The sequence below is a fragment of the Eptatretus burgeri genome, chromosome 9, assembly GCF_056783735.1.
Source record: "Eptatretus burgeri isolate ZD-2024b chromosome 9, Ebu_testis_v1, whole genome shotgun sequence".
Lineage (NCBI taxonomy): Eukaryota > Metazoa > Chordata > Myxini > Myxiniformes > Myxinidae > Eptatretus > Eptatretus burgeri.
In genome coordinates this window covers 32287754-32306549 of record NC_140969.1, presented here as the reverse complement: position 1 = coordinate 32306549, position 18796 = coordinate 32287754, and the positions used below count along the sequence as shown (strand labels likewise).

Below are 18796 nucleotides of genomic sequence, written 5' to 3'. Positions count from 1 at the left end.
TTTGGAATTAAATTTTGCATTAATAATTTGAATAAAAAGTATGTAGGGTTGACATCATTTTTGACCTTGACCTATTTTTAAGGTCATAACCGAATTATAGACATTTTAACATTTTTCACCATTACTTGACTGAGGTTTGTCCCATCAGAACAAAGTTGCCCTCCCGAGAAAGCCCAGTGGAAGTCACATTTTCACCTAATTTACATCATACCCCTCAAAGTTAAAGGTCAAGAACGAATGGCAGTCTAACAAAAAAAACCCCAAAAACGCGTTTTTTGTCATTACTCAATTTTGGCAATGTGGACTCTCAAAGACAGCTTTGCCTTCCAACTTGTTCTTGCATCATAATAGTGTACCTGCACTGAAGTTGTGCACCTGATATTTGATTTGTGTCCTTGACCTACTTTTTTCTGATTGTGACCTAATTAACAAAAAAAAAACACTTTTTTGATCATAATTTCCTGTTCCTTTTCCTGTTCTGAGGAACTTTCCTGTTCCTCAGTTTTCCTCCCCTGTTCCTCCATTTTCATGATAATGAGTTTAATGAATTGATTGTAGAGTGGGACACATTTTCTTAATTTACACTCTATCCTTAAATTTTGAAGTTCAAGGTCATGTGGCGGTCCAAATAGATGCCATTATTGGATCATGGGCCAAAAGTAAGCCCGGGCGACCGCCAAGGATAAGCCGAGGGAGGCTTACGCTTAGCGATCACAGATATTGTAATTTTACAATTGATGTACAATTTTTAAAAGTGCATGTCAACCTTGAACCGTCGTCATGTGTTCATGTGAGCACACGCTTGTGTACACACACAATAAATGCTAAAAACACTCGATGGCTGGGAAGCACCAGGGTGACAGTGTGTCATGAACTCGTGATGGAGTTTTGCCAGTCAACTGACTTAACAACATCCCTATTCCCAGCTTTAGGTCTAAAATACCTAAAGGCCCAATAAAAAGTAATTCTAACAATAGCTAAAAGGAACTTTGCTTTGAAAAACGGAAGAGTCGAATTTACAAGCAGGTGCATTTACTTGTAACCAATAAGGAGATATTTTGCTGCGTGGTTCATTAATACCATAAAGCAACACAGTGGAGTTATAACTTGCCAGTTGATGGTGATAAGGTCTATTAAAATGGTGGATAAAAGCACGCGCTTAGAATTCCTTCGAGAGAAGCACATGCTTTAAAATTCTGCAAATACCACGCATTTGTCAGCACCCTGGGGCAGCGTAAACCTCGTGTATGGAATGTTCAATTCCATTCCTGGGTTTCTTTGTTTTCTCAATCATTTCACTTGAACTTTCACTCATTTTACAGTTTGACAGTATGGTGTAAGAGGGAGTGCACTCTCCCCTCTGAGTTATCTGGTCTGGGTTTGATTCTTGACCCGAGAATAAACAGTCGAATTGGTACTTCACAGGCAGGATCTTGCATCATGGAGTGCGAAGTCTCTTCGATGTACGTTAAGCGTCTCTTCCCGTGTCCCGTCTGCTATCATTAGCTGGTGAACGTTACGAATTGCATGGGGTTTTCAACAAAGAGTAAGCGAGTTAATGGTGGTATGTCGGCCGAACTCCTGCTCTAAGCTACAAGGGGCACTGCATCAGTAGCACAGCCACACTCCCTGTAACAATGATGCTCCCAACAGCAACATACTAGAGAGAGAGCGAGAAGAAGTCCTAATTTGGACACACACACACACACACACACACACACACACACACACACACACACACACACACACACACACACACACACACACACACACACACACACACACACTATTTATCTTTTATATCATGCTTTAAGCAAACTTAACACGTATCGTGCAGGTCCAAAAGGGTTTGGTATGTACATTTGCTGTGGAATTTAAGAAGCGCTAAGCCGTGACCCGGTAACCACACATTGCACATTGCAACGTCAAAGAATCCTCAAACATTTCTCCTCGGGGAATAGATGTAGACAACATTTCTCTTAATATATCAAAGCTTCATGTATACCTGTGTGTATGCTGGGATATCGATGATATTCATACAAGCTAAAAACAGAGAAACAAGCTAAGTATGCCTCCAAAATACTGAAGGACTGTTCGTGAAAAAAATAGAATCATATTCATAAAATCAAAATAATAGGTTTTTTTGGAAGTTGAAAAAAAAAATAGTTAGAAGGCCAAGCGATCAAAAAAAAACATAGAATCCAAAAAAATATGTAATCAAAAAAATAGTTCGCGAAAAAAATGGAATCAAAAATTGCTTTCAGACGTAAATGAAGGAACGCTCCATGCACAGGCTGTATTTCCCATTCATCACTACACCAAGGCAATTTTGTTTCCCCAGTATGTGCACCATGGTAGGGGTATCAACTTGAGTATTCATCTTTACCTGCTCAACATTTGGAGAAGGTAACTACATACATAGTTGTGTATATCCATTGGCGAACGATGTCACTATGACCCACTTCAGTCTTAAAGCCCAAAGATGGCAAACTATTGGGAAGCACAATGCTGGGATATCCCAAAGTGAAATTAGATGTCAACTTGGCTTCCATCAAACTGTTATCAGGAGATTGCTCACCAAATATTACCAAACCAATGATGTTAAAGACAGGCCTCAATCTGAATAACCCAGGGTGACCTCCAACAGAGAAGATACAGCTCTGATGAGGCTTGGCGGCTGTATTCCTTTTGCCACAACCACAATGTTGTTGCATAAATGGGATTTACACCGGAGGCTATCGACAAGAACTGTTCAGAACCGGCTTCGTGTTGTAGGTTACAAAGCCAAAAGACTGATAAGACGCCCTCTTCTCAGCCCAAAACACAAAGCAGCCTGTTTGGCATGGTTCCAGGCATGTCAATACTGGAATGTCACATCCTGGAGAAATATCCATTAGTTTGATGAGCGGCAATTTCTCCTGCATGCGACTGATGGTACAATTCAGGTTTGGAGCCTGTACATCCAAGAACAATTAGAGCCCCCCCCCACCCTCCATTTGGTGGTTGAATGTGTTATGAGATGGAACTGCCTGCTATGATTTTAAATTTGACCTTGCACAGGGTAACCTCACAGGCAATAAGTACTGTAGGGACATTTTGGATCATCTTTTTGTTCCATCTTGACAACCACCCACTTCTCCCAAGATCTGTATTCATAGATGACTGCCACACCCCACCTTTCCCATATGAAATAATGCCATCGCAACATTGCCATGACCATTAAAGGAGCCCTAATTTAAATTCAATGGAACATGTTTGCTACATTCATGGGGGTAAAATGAAGAGAATGGACCATCATGTGCAGACTATGGCACAGCTGGAGCTGCTTTTCATCAGGAATGGCAACAACTTCCTTCCGATTCTCTCCGGCGTCTTCTTCAGGGGATGAAGTGGAGGGTTGCAGCAGTCATTCAATTTAATTGTGCTTACACACATTGTTGACCTTTTGAGACATTCAGTTGTGACATCATTATTCGTGGGTCTTGAGCCTGACATCCCAGGATGTCTTTTTTGGTATAAAAATGTGTTTTTTGGTATAAACAGTGCCATATTACAGGCATCCTCGTTTAGTGATTAAAAAAAAAATTTTAATCAACAAAACATGAATTTGTATCAAGTCGTTTCTCAAACATGCATACTTCACCAATATATCGTTTTATTTTTGATAAACTTTATGGTTTCTGAATAATTTTCTCGGTTATTACTGTGATCTAAAAGGAAGACGCAGCCCGTGCTTGATTTTCTTCCACATGAATATCATTGTGTTGATACAAATTGTTTTTAGATTTTCCGCAGTTGTCTGATATGGAACTAAGTTTTTAACAGTTTTCATTGTGTTGTTAAACATTTGCCAAGGCAGTGTATGCAGTATATTGTGGCCGCTTTTCCTCTCCCAGGCACTGCTACGAGTTACAACGTGTGTTGTCACGTGCTTGCTGCACAGACACTTCACTTCTCATCGATTCTTGGGAGTCTCCTGTATTTCCTTTTCCATGCGGTATTTTGCAGGTTAATAAGCTCGGTTCGGTGTGCTTTATCAACTCAAGAAAGACAACAAATTAACACGAACAATAATTATACATTCGTAATCTCAATAAGTAAGCAAAAACATTTATGAACAAACGATTATAAGGAGTAGAAAATTATCTGAATCCTTGAGATCACATTTTTAAGTGCAGTACTCACAAACAACGTTCATATATTTTCAAGGATATCATAAAAGTGTCCTTAATTGGTTCTCCATGCAGGGAAATAATTAATATTTGATCAGGTTGTTTTCTGATATACTAACATAACCAAGACTGGAATCGGGAGGAGGAATGTTAAGGAGAAAGCCAAAGGTTGCAGGCTCAGTACAGCCAGACGTCATAAAGTTCACAATGTGCGATTCTTATACGGGTGGGACGGGGTACACGATTAATGTGTGGAGGTGAGGCTTGAGGCAAGCAGAGTAGGTTGCAGGCGGAGAGTGTAGGTATCTTAGTATGTCTGTATGTCGGGTTGTCGGCGACTAAACTGTCTCCCCCACCAGGTTTCCTGGTGAGGAAGGTGTATGATAAGGACACCCAGCAGGATTAAAAACAAAACCTGTCTAATGGCAGAGGAGCTCCTTGTGAGCCAACGACCATCCATATCTAGTGCCCGACTGTGTCTGCAAACGACCTCCTGCGGTTGGGTTACTTCTTATTAGGAGGTTGGTGGCAGGATTTGCACACCGGACACCGTAAAACCCTTCATTCCGCAAAACACAAAAACGTAAAGAAATCTGAAAACCCACTCCGAGGGAGTACCTCCTTTGCAACTGCCCTCCTCAGGGCAGCTCACTGGATGAAGGGATTGGGATAAAGCCTTCGGGACCCAACTCTTTGATTACAGGTGGAAAGCCACATGGTAACCTTCCCATGTCAGCTTGCGGTTGTGTGTGTCTGGGAGGTGCAGAGGTCTCATCCACCAGATGGAGGTCTCCTTGGGTTAACCTGAGGCGGTCCCTTTGGGTGGGTGCCTGGAATGTCCTATCCTGAATAGAGGATGATCACCTGTCTCTGTTATCATCTGAGCTCAAGCGTTTGAACATCGGTATCGCAGCACTCTCTGTAGTTAGGAGACTGGATAGTGGCGAAATCATGGCGGGTAGTTAAACCTACTATTGGTCTATTCATTCTGATGGTATGGTTACCATCCCCAAGGAGTTGCTGTAGCTGTGTCCAATAAGCTGACTCCAATGATAATTGAGGTAATACCGGTCAACGAGCGTATTATGAGACTAAGGATTCGTCACTCCTTGGGTGTCATTTCCCTGGTCTCTGTTTATGCTCCGACTGAGGCGAATGACCTCACTGTGAAGGACGCATTCTATGACACGCTCGAGTTTGTGGTTGATCAGTGCCCTAGGCGAGATACTCTTCTAGTCTTTGGGGATTTCAATGCATCAACTGGAACTGATAGGGATGGTTATGAGACATGTGTTGGTCCCCATGAGTCTGGAACTGTGAACCAGAATAGCACTAAGTTCCTTGACTTTGCAAGAAGTCATGGAATTAAGGTGGTTGGTTCATGGTTTCAGCACCCACAGGCTCATTGCTGAACTTGGTATTCCAATGGTAGTGGTGTGGCAAAGGAGATTGACAATGTGTTCATTGATGATCGCTGGAGGATGATCCAGGACTGGAGGGTCTACTGGAGTGCTTCGTTCCTCAATACCGACCACAGGCTTATTGCAGCAACTCTGAAGCTGAAACTTAAATCTGGTAGAATGGTACCATCCCAGCCTACGCTGGATGTTGGCAAGCTCAAGGACGAGATGGTAGCTGAGGAGTTTTCGAACAGACTGAGTGGAGATTTGGGGGGTCTGGGTGCCTTGGGGAATCCTGAAGGGCTGTGGAGTGCCCTCAAGACCACCCACTTGCAACTCACCGTTGGGTGAAGAGGAATTTTGTCTCTCAAGGGATATTGAATTCGATTGACCAGAGTCGCAGGGCCAGGCTTAATGGCAGAGCTGAGCTGTTTAGGGAGTTGAGGCGTAAAACTGTACGTGCACTGAGGGTGGACAAGGAGGCCTATGTGCAAGGAATCTGTGAGGGGGGCAGAGCATCACCTGTGATCAAGTGATTCTAGTCTTGCTTACAGGGGAGTTAAAGCATTGCATTCCTCCAAGCCTGTCCCTAGGTGTACTGCAGTTAGAGCAGAGGGTGGGAGGCTCTTGACAGAGGAGTCCGAAGTCAAGGCCCGCTGGGTCGGTTACTTTGATCGGCTGTACTAGCCTGATCCAACAGCTGTCGAGTTGGATGCTAGGGAAGTTACTGTCCCGATTGCTGACCCTCCAATCAACTGTGATCCACCTTTGTTTGTGGAAACACAGGCTGCGGTGAACCGATTGAAATGGGGTAATGCTCCCGGGATCCGTGGCATCCATACTGAACCTCTAAAGGCTGGTGGAAATGCTGTACTCATGTCGTTGCATGCAGTTCTGTGCCCTGCCTGGAACACAGGCATCATCCCAACTGACTGGAATAGGGGCCTTGTTGTCCCTCTCTGTAAATGGAAAGGTGATCGCCAGGACTGCAACAACTACTGAGGGGTGATGCTGCTCTCAGTGCCGGGCAAGGTCTTTGCTTGGATAATTCTTGATAGGGTTCATCACCATCTGCTTGAGCACCAGCTTCCAGAGCAGCCATGCCTTCCACCAAAGAGGTCAACGTTTGATCGTATCCTTGCCCTTTGGGTCCTCATTGAACACAGATGAGAGTTTCGGAAGAGGCTGTTTGCAGCCTATGTTGATCTCTGCAAAGCATATGATTCAGTGAATCGGGATGCCATCTGGAGGATTCTTGGTCTTTATGGGGTGCCACCACAATTGATCAATCTGACGTCTGAACTATACTCTGGTACTGAGAGTGCTATGAGATGTGGTGATACCATCTCCGACTTATTTCAAGGTGTAACTTGAGTATGTTAGGGGTGTGTACTGGCCACCACACTTTTCAACTCTTGTATGGATTGGATTCTGGGAAGGATGTCAGAGAGATCAAGCTGCAGTGCATCGTTTCGGAATGTCAAGATCTATGACCTTGATTTCGCAGATGATGCAATCATCTTTGCAGAGACTCTGGATATCTTTTTGGGGGCCCTCGACGTGCTGAATGAGGAGATGGAGCCACTGGGATTATGGGTTTCCTGGGTGAAAACCAAGATCCATTTTGAATCAATTTCAATGACATTTTGAATGTTGCTATCTTGTCTGTACCTGTTTGTGGTGAGGATGTTGAGGTCACGGAGAGATCCACTGACTTTGGCAATGATATTCATGTCTCTGCTGGCTGTGAGCCAGAGGTCAAGAGACATCTGGGTCAGGCCTGGGGAGTCATGGATTTGCTGGATCTTGGGGTGAGGCGCCGGTACCTGTGCAGGAAGATGAAAGTCCGAGTATTTATGTCCTTGGTGCTTCCAGTCTTGCTCTACGGATGTGAGACTTGGACTCTGACCAGGAATCTGAGATGGCAACTCAAGTCCTTTGGTACCAGGTCTCTTCAGAAAATCCTTGGCTATTGCTGGTCAGACTTTGTGTCCAACGAATGGTTGCTGAAAGACAGTCAAATGAGATCTGTTACCTGTATAGTCCGTGAGCATCAGCTGCAGCTGTAAGGACATGTGGCTCATTTTCCCGACGCTGATCCTGCTCATCAGATTCTCTCAGCAAGGGAGCCTCATGAATGGCAGCGGCCAATGGGTCGACCACGTTCCTCATGGTTGCAACAGGTTGATCGGCATCTCAAGGAGATGGGGATTGGCCAGGGATTTGCCTGGGGGATGGCCAGACGAGTACTCTGGCGTACAAGTGGTGGACGCAGCGATGCGCTGCTCTGGCGCATGCTCCCATATCTGACATGACCTGAGAGGAGAGGAGGGGGGGTAGGGTAAGGAGACGGACCGGAGGGAGATGGAGGTGGTGGAGTGAGGAAGGAGGGGGGAGTGAGGAAGGAGGGGGGGAGCAAAGAGGGATGTGGAAAGGGAAGGCAGAATGAGGGGAGGACAAGGGAAGGTAGCATGAGGGGAGAGCAAGGGAAAGCAGTGTGAGGGGAGGGCAAGGAAAGACAGTGTGAGTGGATGGTTCATCCGGACACAACCACCGTCTGGACATAACCACCGTCCAGATACGTCAAGGGAAGGCAGCATGAGGGGAGGACAAATTCAGGCAGTGTGATGGGAGGGTCCATTCTGACATAGCCACCGTTCTGACACGTTTGGAGATAACCACCGTACGGACTGGGGGTATACAAAATGGGGGGGGGGGGGTGAAAAAATGTGGAGGGGGAAGAGTGGAGTGATAGAGGCGGCGAGAGCAATGAGGGGTGGGGGAGCGAGGAAGCAAGGGGGAGCGAAGAGGTGTGGGGGAGTGAGGAGGGGCAAAAAAGCAGTAAACAATGCATAAATAAAACATATAACAAAATAAAAACATAAAAATGAATTGCTTTTTACCTCTCAGCCCGAATTGGCTCAGGGGTATTGTCGTCATAGGCGTTGTCCGGGCGTCCGTCCGTCTGTCAACTTTTGGTTTCCGTCAATTTCGAGGAGAACGCCTTGTCCGATTAAATCCATTTTTTCAGGGTATGTTGCGGTTGAGTAGAGGAAGGTTCCTTTCTAAAATGGGCGCGCTGCGATTTTCAATGTGGCCTCCATGGCAGCCATCTTGAAATTGGTTTCCGTCGATTTCGAGGAGAACGCCTTATCCGATTAAATCCATTTTTGCAGGGTGTGTTGGGGTTGAGTAGGGGAAGGTTCCTTTCGAAAATGGGCATGCTGCGATTTTCACTAGCCGCCACGGTAGCCATCTTGAAGTCTGATTGATTTTCGATATGACGTCCAACGTGCTCTAACTGACTGCATCATCGTGATATCACTGCTTCCTTTTACAATGCATGGGCTGAGGGGTTACGCCCGCTTTGCGGAGCTATTTTTAATGTGTTGTCATGATTGGGGTTGGCTACAACACATATTGCTTGTGGTAGGCTTATTCACGTGTAGCAGGCTGGCCAGTTGAGGTGGATGGCTCAGAAGATTAAATGGAGGCTGATTCACTTGGTATTTTTTTGAAGAACATCATAATGGAGACTTGAGTGGCTGCCTTCATTTTCTGTTTGTAGACCTCCTTGTGACATTTCAGGACATTCTCCATCTCCCTCCACACCTTGGAACTGCTTAGGCAGTTGGTATCATGCTCATCACGAATAACTCGCTCAGAATGACGGAGCACGAACCATTCGCTCAGAATGACATGGCACGGCAAAAGCATCCGCAGTGAGTGAACGATTCGCTGAAAATGACATAGCGTGGTTGTTATTGTTGTTTTGTGTTGTTGTTGAATTAAACCTGCGCTGTAGCAAAAGCGCGTTATCAGAACACGCTCTACCTTGTAGCTACTGATGACTGTACATCCTGATCAAGACACGAACTGTACCGCCGTCGACTGTTGGGCACTTTGCAATCAGCTTAAGCATTCAAGCAAGCACTGAAATTAAATAGTTGATAAGGTCGGCTGTCTTGGCAAGTGATAGCTATGTGCGAATGTCCAAACTATCTCTGAATTAGACAAATGAACACTTTTTTCTTTATGAGTTGGAACTGTTGCTAAGTTCAATTCTGGAGCTTAAATTTTTGTAATTCGGCTTCGTTTAAGAGATTTTCGTGGTTAGGGCATGTGCGGAAATAAAATAAAGCTACAAACGCTGGCGTCTCTGGACATTTATAAGCATTACAATGTACCCAGCGATTTCATAGTTCTGATGAACAGGCATTCCATAATATGAGTGAGGAAAGTGAAAAAAAAAAAAAACTTTATCATTAAGAAATCATTGCAGTTTGTTCCAAAGCATGGTTGAGCAGGCCAAAAAACATGGCGGCTTCATTCCCCAGTGAAGTAACCCAGGATATGCCTTAAGACCCCATAGAGCGATGTGGCCCAAGATAGTGCATGATAAAGGAGATAATTAAATAAGACCAATAATTATCTTCAAAAGGAGTGTTTTCATTAACCTAAGCACCCAATTTTCACTCGTGCACTTCCGTGGAGTTCCCTTAGAATGCATGCAAAGTTCAGGCTGATAGGTTTCATGGTTTTGAAGTCAGGGAGGAGATACACTGGCACACACACACACACCCACAGATGTTTATGAGTTATTATTATTATTACGAGCAAAGTACCCGCCCATGGGCGGGTACAGTTGTCTGTTGAATGAACTGTGCCATTTAATTTTGATTATCTGTCGAATGGCGTTGGTCCCGCCTCGATCGGATGAAATTGAGAAATTGAAGTTACCCGGTGACCTTGACCCCGTGACCTTTGACCTTGAACTTGACCCCCCCCCCCCCCATGTCCGTTCTCATGTCCCAAGGATCATTCATGCCAAGTTTCATCTCATTCCATCCAACCGTTCGGCCGCCTATAAAGGACGAACAAACAAACAAAAACACACATACAAACATATTCTATTTTTTTAGTATAGTAGACTAGCAAAGTACCTGCCCATGGGCGGGTACAGTTATCTGTTGAATGGCGTTGGTCCCGTCTCGATCGGATGAAATTGAGAAATTGACGTTATCCGGTGACCTTGACCCCATGACCTTTGACCTTGACCTTCATCCCCTTATGTCCGTTCCCAAGGATCACATATGCCAAGTTTCATCTCATTCTATCTAACGGTTTGGCCGTCTATAAAGGACAAACAACCATGAAAAATTGACGTTTCAGTCAATTTATGATGTCATAACTCGAAAACCGGAAGTCGGAAGTGAATGTCGTCAATGAACTGTGTCATTTAATTTTGATTATCTGTCGAATGGCGTTGGTCCCGTCTCGATCGGATGAAATTGAGAAATTGAAGTTACCCGGTGACCTTGACCCCTTGACCCCGTGACTTTTGACCTTGAACTTGACCCCCCCCCCCCCATGTCCGTTCTCATGTCCCAAGGATCACTCATGTCAAGTTTCATCTCATTCCATCCAACGGTTCGGCCGCCTATAAAGGACGAACAAACAATCAAACACACATACAAACATTTTTTTTTTAGTATAGTAGATTATTATTATTATTATTATTATTATTATTATTAATAACCAATCATCAAAGGGCTTACCTTGGTTACCTTTCTTGGTTGCTTTATGCAGTTTCTTCAGTGAGAGGAGCATGGGAGAAGTCAATTTATTTATATAATCCCAGCCACCTGGGTTTAATTCATTAGGTGAGAGCTGATTGGTTATTCCGTCCATTCACAGGTGAGAGATGTGGGTGGGTCTTTCTTTCATATATATATATATATATATATATATATATATATATATATATATATATATATATATATTTTTTTTTTAAAGAAGGCGCTTCAAACCAAAAGCAAAAACTCAATCGACTCCACTAATTTGAGCAAAAAAGTGAGAGCAGACCCGGTCTCAGGGCAATGTTTCACCGGCTTCATCAGGCACAGTAGACTGGCGGTGAAACGTTGCCCTGAGACCGGGTCTGCTCTCACTTTTTTGCACAAATTAGCGCAGTCAATCAAGTTTTTACTGTTGGTTGGAAGTGCCTTCTTCTTTAAAAAAAGTGTAATCCCAACTGCCCCAATCTTTTTTATATATATATATATATATACATATATATATATATATATATATATATATATATATACATATATATATACATATATATATATATATATATATATATATATATACATATATATATATATACATATATATATATATACATATATATATATATATACATATATATATATATATACATATATATATATATATACATATATATATATATATACATATATATATATATACATATATATACATATATATACATATATATATATATATATATATACATATATATATATATATACATATATATATACATATATACATATATATATACATATATACATATATACATATATATATACATATATACATATATATATATACATATATACATATATACATATATATATATATATATATATATATATATATATACATATATATATACATATATACATATATATATACATATATACATATATATATACATATATACATATATATATATATATATATATATATATATATATATATATATATATATATATATATATATATATATATATATATACTGAACAAAAATATAAACGCACCAAGCGATTGTTACAATTTTACCTCGAACTCATTAATACTAAATCTTCACAACAATTTGGTTATAGAATCCATGACAATTGAGCATTAAATTTCAAAGAGTTCCTTGAGAATTCTGGCGACAATCTTTGCGCTACAACAGCTGACACAACCGAGGTGTCACTGTCAGAGTTCACACAGTCAGTAGCGGGTGTGTCCACCGTTGGCGTCGCGCAGAGCGGTGCATCTCCGGCGCATGGACATCACCAGATTATCGATGGTGGCCTGAGGGATGTTTTCCCATTCCTCCTGGAGAGCCACACGGAGCTGGCGGACGTTCGCTGGGACTGCGTAACGTTGTCGTACGCGTCGATCAAGAACGTCCCAAAGGTGCTCGATGGGCGACATGTCGGGAGAATATGGAGGCCAGTCGAGGACATCAATGTTCTCCTAACCGAGGAAGTCCATGCAGATCCTGGCAACATGGGGGCGAGCATTGTCGTGCTGAAACGTCACATGGTGAAGGCGCACAAACGGCACGACGATGGGTCTGAGTATCTCGTCCCTGTACCGCTGCCCGTTCAAGTTGCCTTCAATGAAATGAAGCCGAGTGCGCTCTCCATGGCATATGCCTGCCCACACCATAACACTGGCACCACCGTGTGACACCCGATGAAGGACATTGGCGTCAGTGTAGCGCTCCCCAGCCCGACACCAGACGCGGAGTCTGCCATCAGCCCGATACAGCTGGAACCGCGACTCATCGGTGAACAGCACTCTCCTCCATCGTGCGAGGGTCCAGCGCAAGTGAACATTGGCCCAGTTCAGTCGGGTCTGACGCCGGACTGCAGTGAGGTCGAGTCCCCGGTGTGGTCGGCGGGCTCGGAGGTTGGCCTCCCTCAAGCGGTTACGCACCGTCTGGGCTGAAATGCGCCTGTTATGCAGCCCGACAGTCTCATCGGCAGTCCTCGTGGCCGGTCGGAGTCGATCCCGGAGATGTTGCAGCCTCATGTGACGATCCTGACCGGCGGTGGTCACACGTGGTCGCCGGGCATGTGGGCGGTTCACGGTGCTTCCAGTCTCTCTGAGGCGCGTTCTCAGGCGGCTAATGGTGGAGTGGTGGACATTGAAGTGTGCTGCAACGGCCCGTACTGACGTCCCAGCATTCAGCATGCCAATGGCGCGCTCCCTCAAGATTTGTGACATCTGTGGCATGTTGACATTTGGCACCAGTCCACATTTTGGGGAGGCCTTTTATAGGGCAAGCTATAGGGAGTGTTTGTGTCCTGGTCACGCTCACTGACCATCACTCTGTCAAGCCCCATGGTGCTCATGGGAAGGATTACTCAACGTTTGAGTCCACACACTCAGAGTGGTCAATTTCAATGGGAACATCTGTCTTGAGCAAAACAAAGGAATCATTGCTCAAACATATCATCGGTTTGACCATTTTCCCATAATGGCAATCTTAACTTAGATATTTAGGTTGGTGCATTTATATTTTTGTTCAGTATATATATATATATATATATATATATATATATATATATATATATATATATATATATATATATATATATATATATATATATATATTGTTGTGGTTCTGCAAAACTGCATGCCTCTAAGGCAGTGGCACCCAACATACAGTGATCCCCAGGCAGTTATTTCATTGGTCTTCGTGCAGTTATACCTTCCCCTAATGTCTCGTTGGTTAACGGGACAATGTGTGTTGTATGGGTCTTATAGCTAAGTCTATTAACTATATCTCTATCTTCTATTCTGATTTCTATTCCAACCCTTTTCTTTTAGCCTCGGTACAAGAACAAGTCAAGCAAGCAAGCAAACACACCATGCAAAATGCGATTTACTACCTCGCACACTTCGCGATTTACTTCGCACACTACAATGCCTCCCGTGGCTTGGTACCAACAAACTTCCTACACTATCAACACTACACACTGTACAGCACACACCTGGCATGCCATTATTTCATTCACTTCTGTGTGCCAATTTCCAACAGCATCTCACCTTGATTGAGCTGATGAGCAGACGGCTCAGAGATGGAGAAGGCTGAGAGAAGCAGAAGGCTGAGAGAAGCAGAAGGCTGAGAGAAGCAGAAGGCTGAGAGACAGGGAAGGCTCGTGAGAAAAGAAAAGAGCTCATGAGAGGAAGGAAAAGAGATGAGCAGAAGGCTCAGAGACGTAAAAGGCTGAGGGACGGAGAAGGCTTGTGAGAAAAGGGAAAAGAGCATGTGAGGCTGTAGAAAAAAAGGTTTCACAAGCAGTTGGTGTCAAGTTTCTGTGGGTAAAATAACACTCCTTTCACAAGTGTCGTCTTGCTGTCAGCAGGATGACTCGATCTTGTAAGCCACAAAGGATGAGGAGGATGAATGCAGCACTTCATCGACAGGGGCCTGAGGAGGAAGAAGCAGAGGCAGTGGAGGGCAAGTCACATATCTAGCTGACATATCTGGGACGCTAGAGAGGACTTGCCTACCGGGTCTGGACACCTCAGAGATGCGGCTGCATGTCCCATCACGCCACATTGCCACTGCCCATCTTCTCCATCCATTTTCCTCTGCATTCTCTAATTATATTTGGGCTGTGTGAGGTAAGGTCCTTAAAAAACATGCCTTTCTTTTATGTTCAAATTCTTCTTGTTTTACTCTTCTCCATTGAGTGAATGATTGTCAAGTCCTTTGTATAAGTGAGATTGAATAAGAATACTGGTACACATTTTGGTTAAATCTGCTCCTCTGTGCCTTTTGCTTTCTTGCTTATAAATACTTGCTTTTGTGAATTATAAATAATTGTTTGTGTTATTTCCAATCCGTCTCGGTTGTCTTTTCCTTTATTGGTCTGACATAGTGCAGAAGTATAGTTAGACGGGAAGTTGTACCCCACCCGATTTGCTTTGTTAGCCAGCGTACACTCACTTTACCACTTGACAGTAATCCGAGTGTGCATTGAGGGTTCGAAATGCCAATTGACTTCGCCATCCACAGGTAAGGTACCACGCGAGGTTGAATAACCCTGCCAGGATTGACAGTGCCAATCAGCATTCATGGCTTGGCAACCCGCCGGTGCATGGCATCCTCAGGACCGGGCATTCGAGAGACCCGAGTGCTTCCCCTCGTGGTGAGCCCCGAACCCCAGATCCATAATAATATGTATATATGAATGTACAACGAGGTTATACATTAAGCATATGCAAGACGTGAATTTCATCACCAGGTTCTCATTATTAGCGAGGTTAAATCTAGTTAACTATTGGTACAGCTGGCAGCGTGGCTTTCGCCAGAGTTGGCGTGGCGTCGTTGGCTACCTGGAAAACAATGGCTGGTTATATCCCTGTCCCTGGAACACTATATCCCCAGTGGCGATCCTACCCCTGAAATACTGTCCTCAATCCCTGACACAGTCAAAGATTGTTTCTCAGTCACAGAACAGACTGTTAAAGATTGTTTCCCAATACCAGGAACATGTCACATTGTTTCCATGTTCCAGAAACACTGTCCGTTGTCGTTTCCATGTCCCTGAAAAACTGTCCGTCATTGGTTCCATGTCTATGGATTGTTTTCGTGTACCTGTCCATGAATGTTTCCATGCCCCTTAAACACTGTCCTTCATTGTTTACACATCATGAAAGTGTCGCTCCTCATTTCCCTGAGCCAGATTATTTCACTGTCCTTAAAAAAAGATGCCTTTCATTATTTCCCTGTCCCTTTTAACACTATATCTCATTATTCCCTCGTCACTCAAACACTGTCCCTCATTGTTCCCATGTCTCTCAAATTTCTCCAGATTGTTTCGACAACTGGAACACTGTCCTTCATTATTTCTCTACCCCTTATAAACACTGTCCCTCATTATTTCTCTATGCATTATAAACACTGCCCCTCATTATTTCTCTACGCATTATAAACACTGCCCCCTCATTATTTCTCTCCCCCTTATAAACACTGTCCCTCATTATTTCTCTACCCCTTATAAACACTGTTCTCATTATTTCTCTACCCCTTATAAACACTGTCCCTCATTATTTCTCTATGCATTATAAACACTGCCCCTCATTATTTCTCTACGCATTATAAACACTGCCCCCTCATTATTTCTCTCCCCCTTATAAACACTGTCCCTCATTATTTCTCTACCCCTTATAAACACTGTTCTCATTATTTCTCTACCCCTTATAAACACTGTTCCTCATTATTTCTCTGCCCCTTATAAACACTGTCCCTCATTATTTCTCTGCGCCACATAAACACTGTCCCTCATTATTTATCTGCTTCTTATAAATACTGTCCCTCATTATCTCTGCTGCTTATAAACACTGTCTCATTATTTCTCTGCGCCACATAAACACTGTCCCTCATTATTTATCTGCCCCTTATAAATACTGTCCCTCATTATCTCTGCTGCTTATAAACACTGTCCCTCATTATTTATCTGCCTCATATAAACACTGTTCCTCATTATTTCTCTGCTCCTTATAAACACTGTCCCTCATTATTTCTCTGCCCCTGATAAATACTGTCCCTCATTATTTCTCTACCCCTTATAAACACTGTCCCTCATTATTTCTCTACCCCTTATAAACACTGTCCCTCATTATTTCTCTACCCCTTATAAACACTGTCCCTCATTATTTATCTACCCCTTATAAACACTGTTCTCATTATTTCTCGACCCCTTATAAACACTGTCCCTCATTATTTCTCTGTGCCACATAAACACTGTCCCTCATTATTTCTCTGCGCCACATAAACACTGTCCCTCATTATTTCTCTGCCCCTTATAAACACTGTCCCTCATTATTTCTCTGCCCCTTATAAATACTGTCCCACATTATTCTCTGCTGCTTATAAATACTGTCCCTCATTATTTCTCTGGCTCTTATGAACACTGTCCCTCATTATTTCTCTACCCCTTATAAACACAGTCCCTCATTATTTATCTGCCCCATATAAACACTGTTCCTCATTAATTCATCATCCCTTGAACACTCTCCCTAATTGTTTCCATGCGCCGACACACTGTTCTTCGAACATCGTCCCTCTTTATTTCTCTACCCCTTATAAACACTGTCCCTCATTAATCCATTGTCCCTCGAACACTCTCCTGATTGTTTCAGGGCGTGGAAACACTGTCCCTCCTGCAGCTTGGCATAGTTGACTGGGTCGGTCTCCATGCCAACCACCAGCACCGACAGCTGGTGCCAGCCGCGATGGTTGTTGCCATGACGAGGAATTGTTGGCGAAATGGGTTTAAATCAGCACAGGGGCATTGAGAATCTGAGGAAATGATTTCCATGTGATTCCAAATGAAGAGTCATAAACAGAAGAGTCAGGGAAAGGAGCATCAAAAGACAATAAGAGAAAAGAAAGGTCTTTACAAAGGTATACGGAAAGAAGGTGCGAAGGACTATGACTATAATAAGAGGGAAAAGGAGGTTTAAAGCCTCAAAATGAAGGAGATAATAATAAATGAGTGAGAGAAGCTTGAAGCCAAAGCAATTAGATGCAAAGGCGGAACGTTCTGTTCCGTTCTGTAGTCTGTGGGAGAAAGTGCCCCGTCGGTGGGATTTCAGTATGGCTCGGAGTGACGATGCTACATTGAATCCTTTCCGACTGCGTATGCTTACCAATATCCCTCTTTAAAAAAAAAATAATAAAACCTCATAAATCGATCAATAACGGGAAGAAAAATGTTCACCTGCATTCCGATCAAACATTAACACTGCAGTGAACTTCAACTTTCGAAGCGCTTGGGAAAGTCTTACCTGATGGTTCAGATCCCGCAGGGGTTTCCATCCCTCAAGATGGAATTTAAATCACAGGGTGTGCTGTTAAGAGAACAAAGCAGAGCACCCTCCTACAGGAAGTTTCAGTAAAATGAAGCAGCAGACGGCGGTTGTCACCTCCAAAATGATTTTCATGGTGGGGCTTTAGCCTCAAGACTCAAATGTTCCACTGGCATCTCTAAAGGTTGGTTAAGGTACAGGTTGAGGAATGCGCAGGAAGCAAATGGCTGTTGGTGAAAGGTAATTGATGAAATTCAATGACTAATGAGCTAGGAGGATAGCTTAAGGGGTATATGCTTACAAGCCCTTCAGCTGTCTATCCTGGGTTGGAATCTCGACACAGCTACAAACTGTCACCCTGGTGTTTCGCATGCAGGGCGAGACATCGATGTATGTGCCGTCCTTTGGAAGGACACAAAGTCAGAGGACCCATGTGACAGTTCACCGATTGTTGGTAGACGTTAAAGACCACACAGTGGCTTTCATGGAGTGGACACGAGTTAACCTCTGCACCCTGAACAAATTACAGGTTCCTGCTGCTCTGAGTCGAGCATCATGCAACTGAATGGTGATCTGTGCTAAAAATACCAAGGAAAACCAGGGATGAAAGAGGAATGCAACAAATAAATGGAAAAGTGGATGGAGGTTGAGCAGAGAAAACAATAACCTACCAAGGAATGGGTAGACTTGGAAGGAATGGGGGTAGGGTTAATGAGGGTAGAAAGGATCATGGGCAGGAATGGGGGATGAGGTGAACAGCCTGAAGGGAATATATGATTAAACAGACCAAAATAGTTGGTTTCACATCGGACAGGG

General features: G+C 43.5%; 1 long non-coding RNA gene across 1 annotated transcript in view; it reads right to left on the bottom strand.

Annotated features, from left to right (window-relative positions):
- Positions 1–18162, bottom strand: part of LOC147019853 (uncharacterized) — a 36295-nt gene extending 18133 nt beyond the window's left edge. The window contains exons 1-2 of the long non-coding RNA XR_015061541.1: positions 17960–18162; positions 14207–14591 (exon numbers count right to left, since the gene is read on the bottom strand). This is a non-coding gene — a long non-coding RNA (uncharacterized LOC147019853). The remainder of the gene's footprint in view (positions 1–14206; positions 14592–17959) is intronic.
- Between the last annotated feature and the right edge of the window lie 634 nt (positions 18163–18796).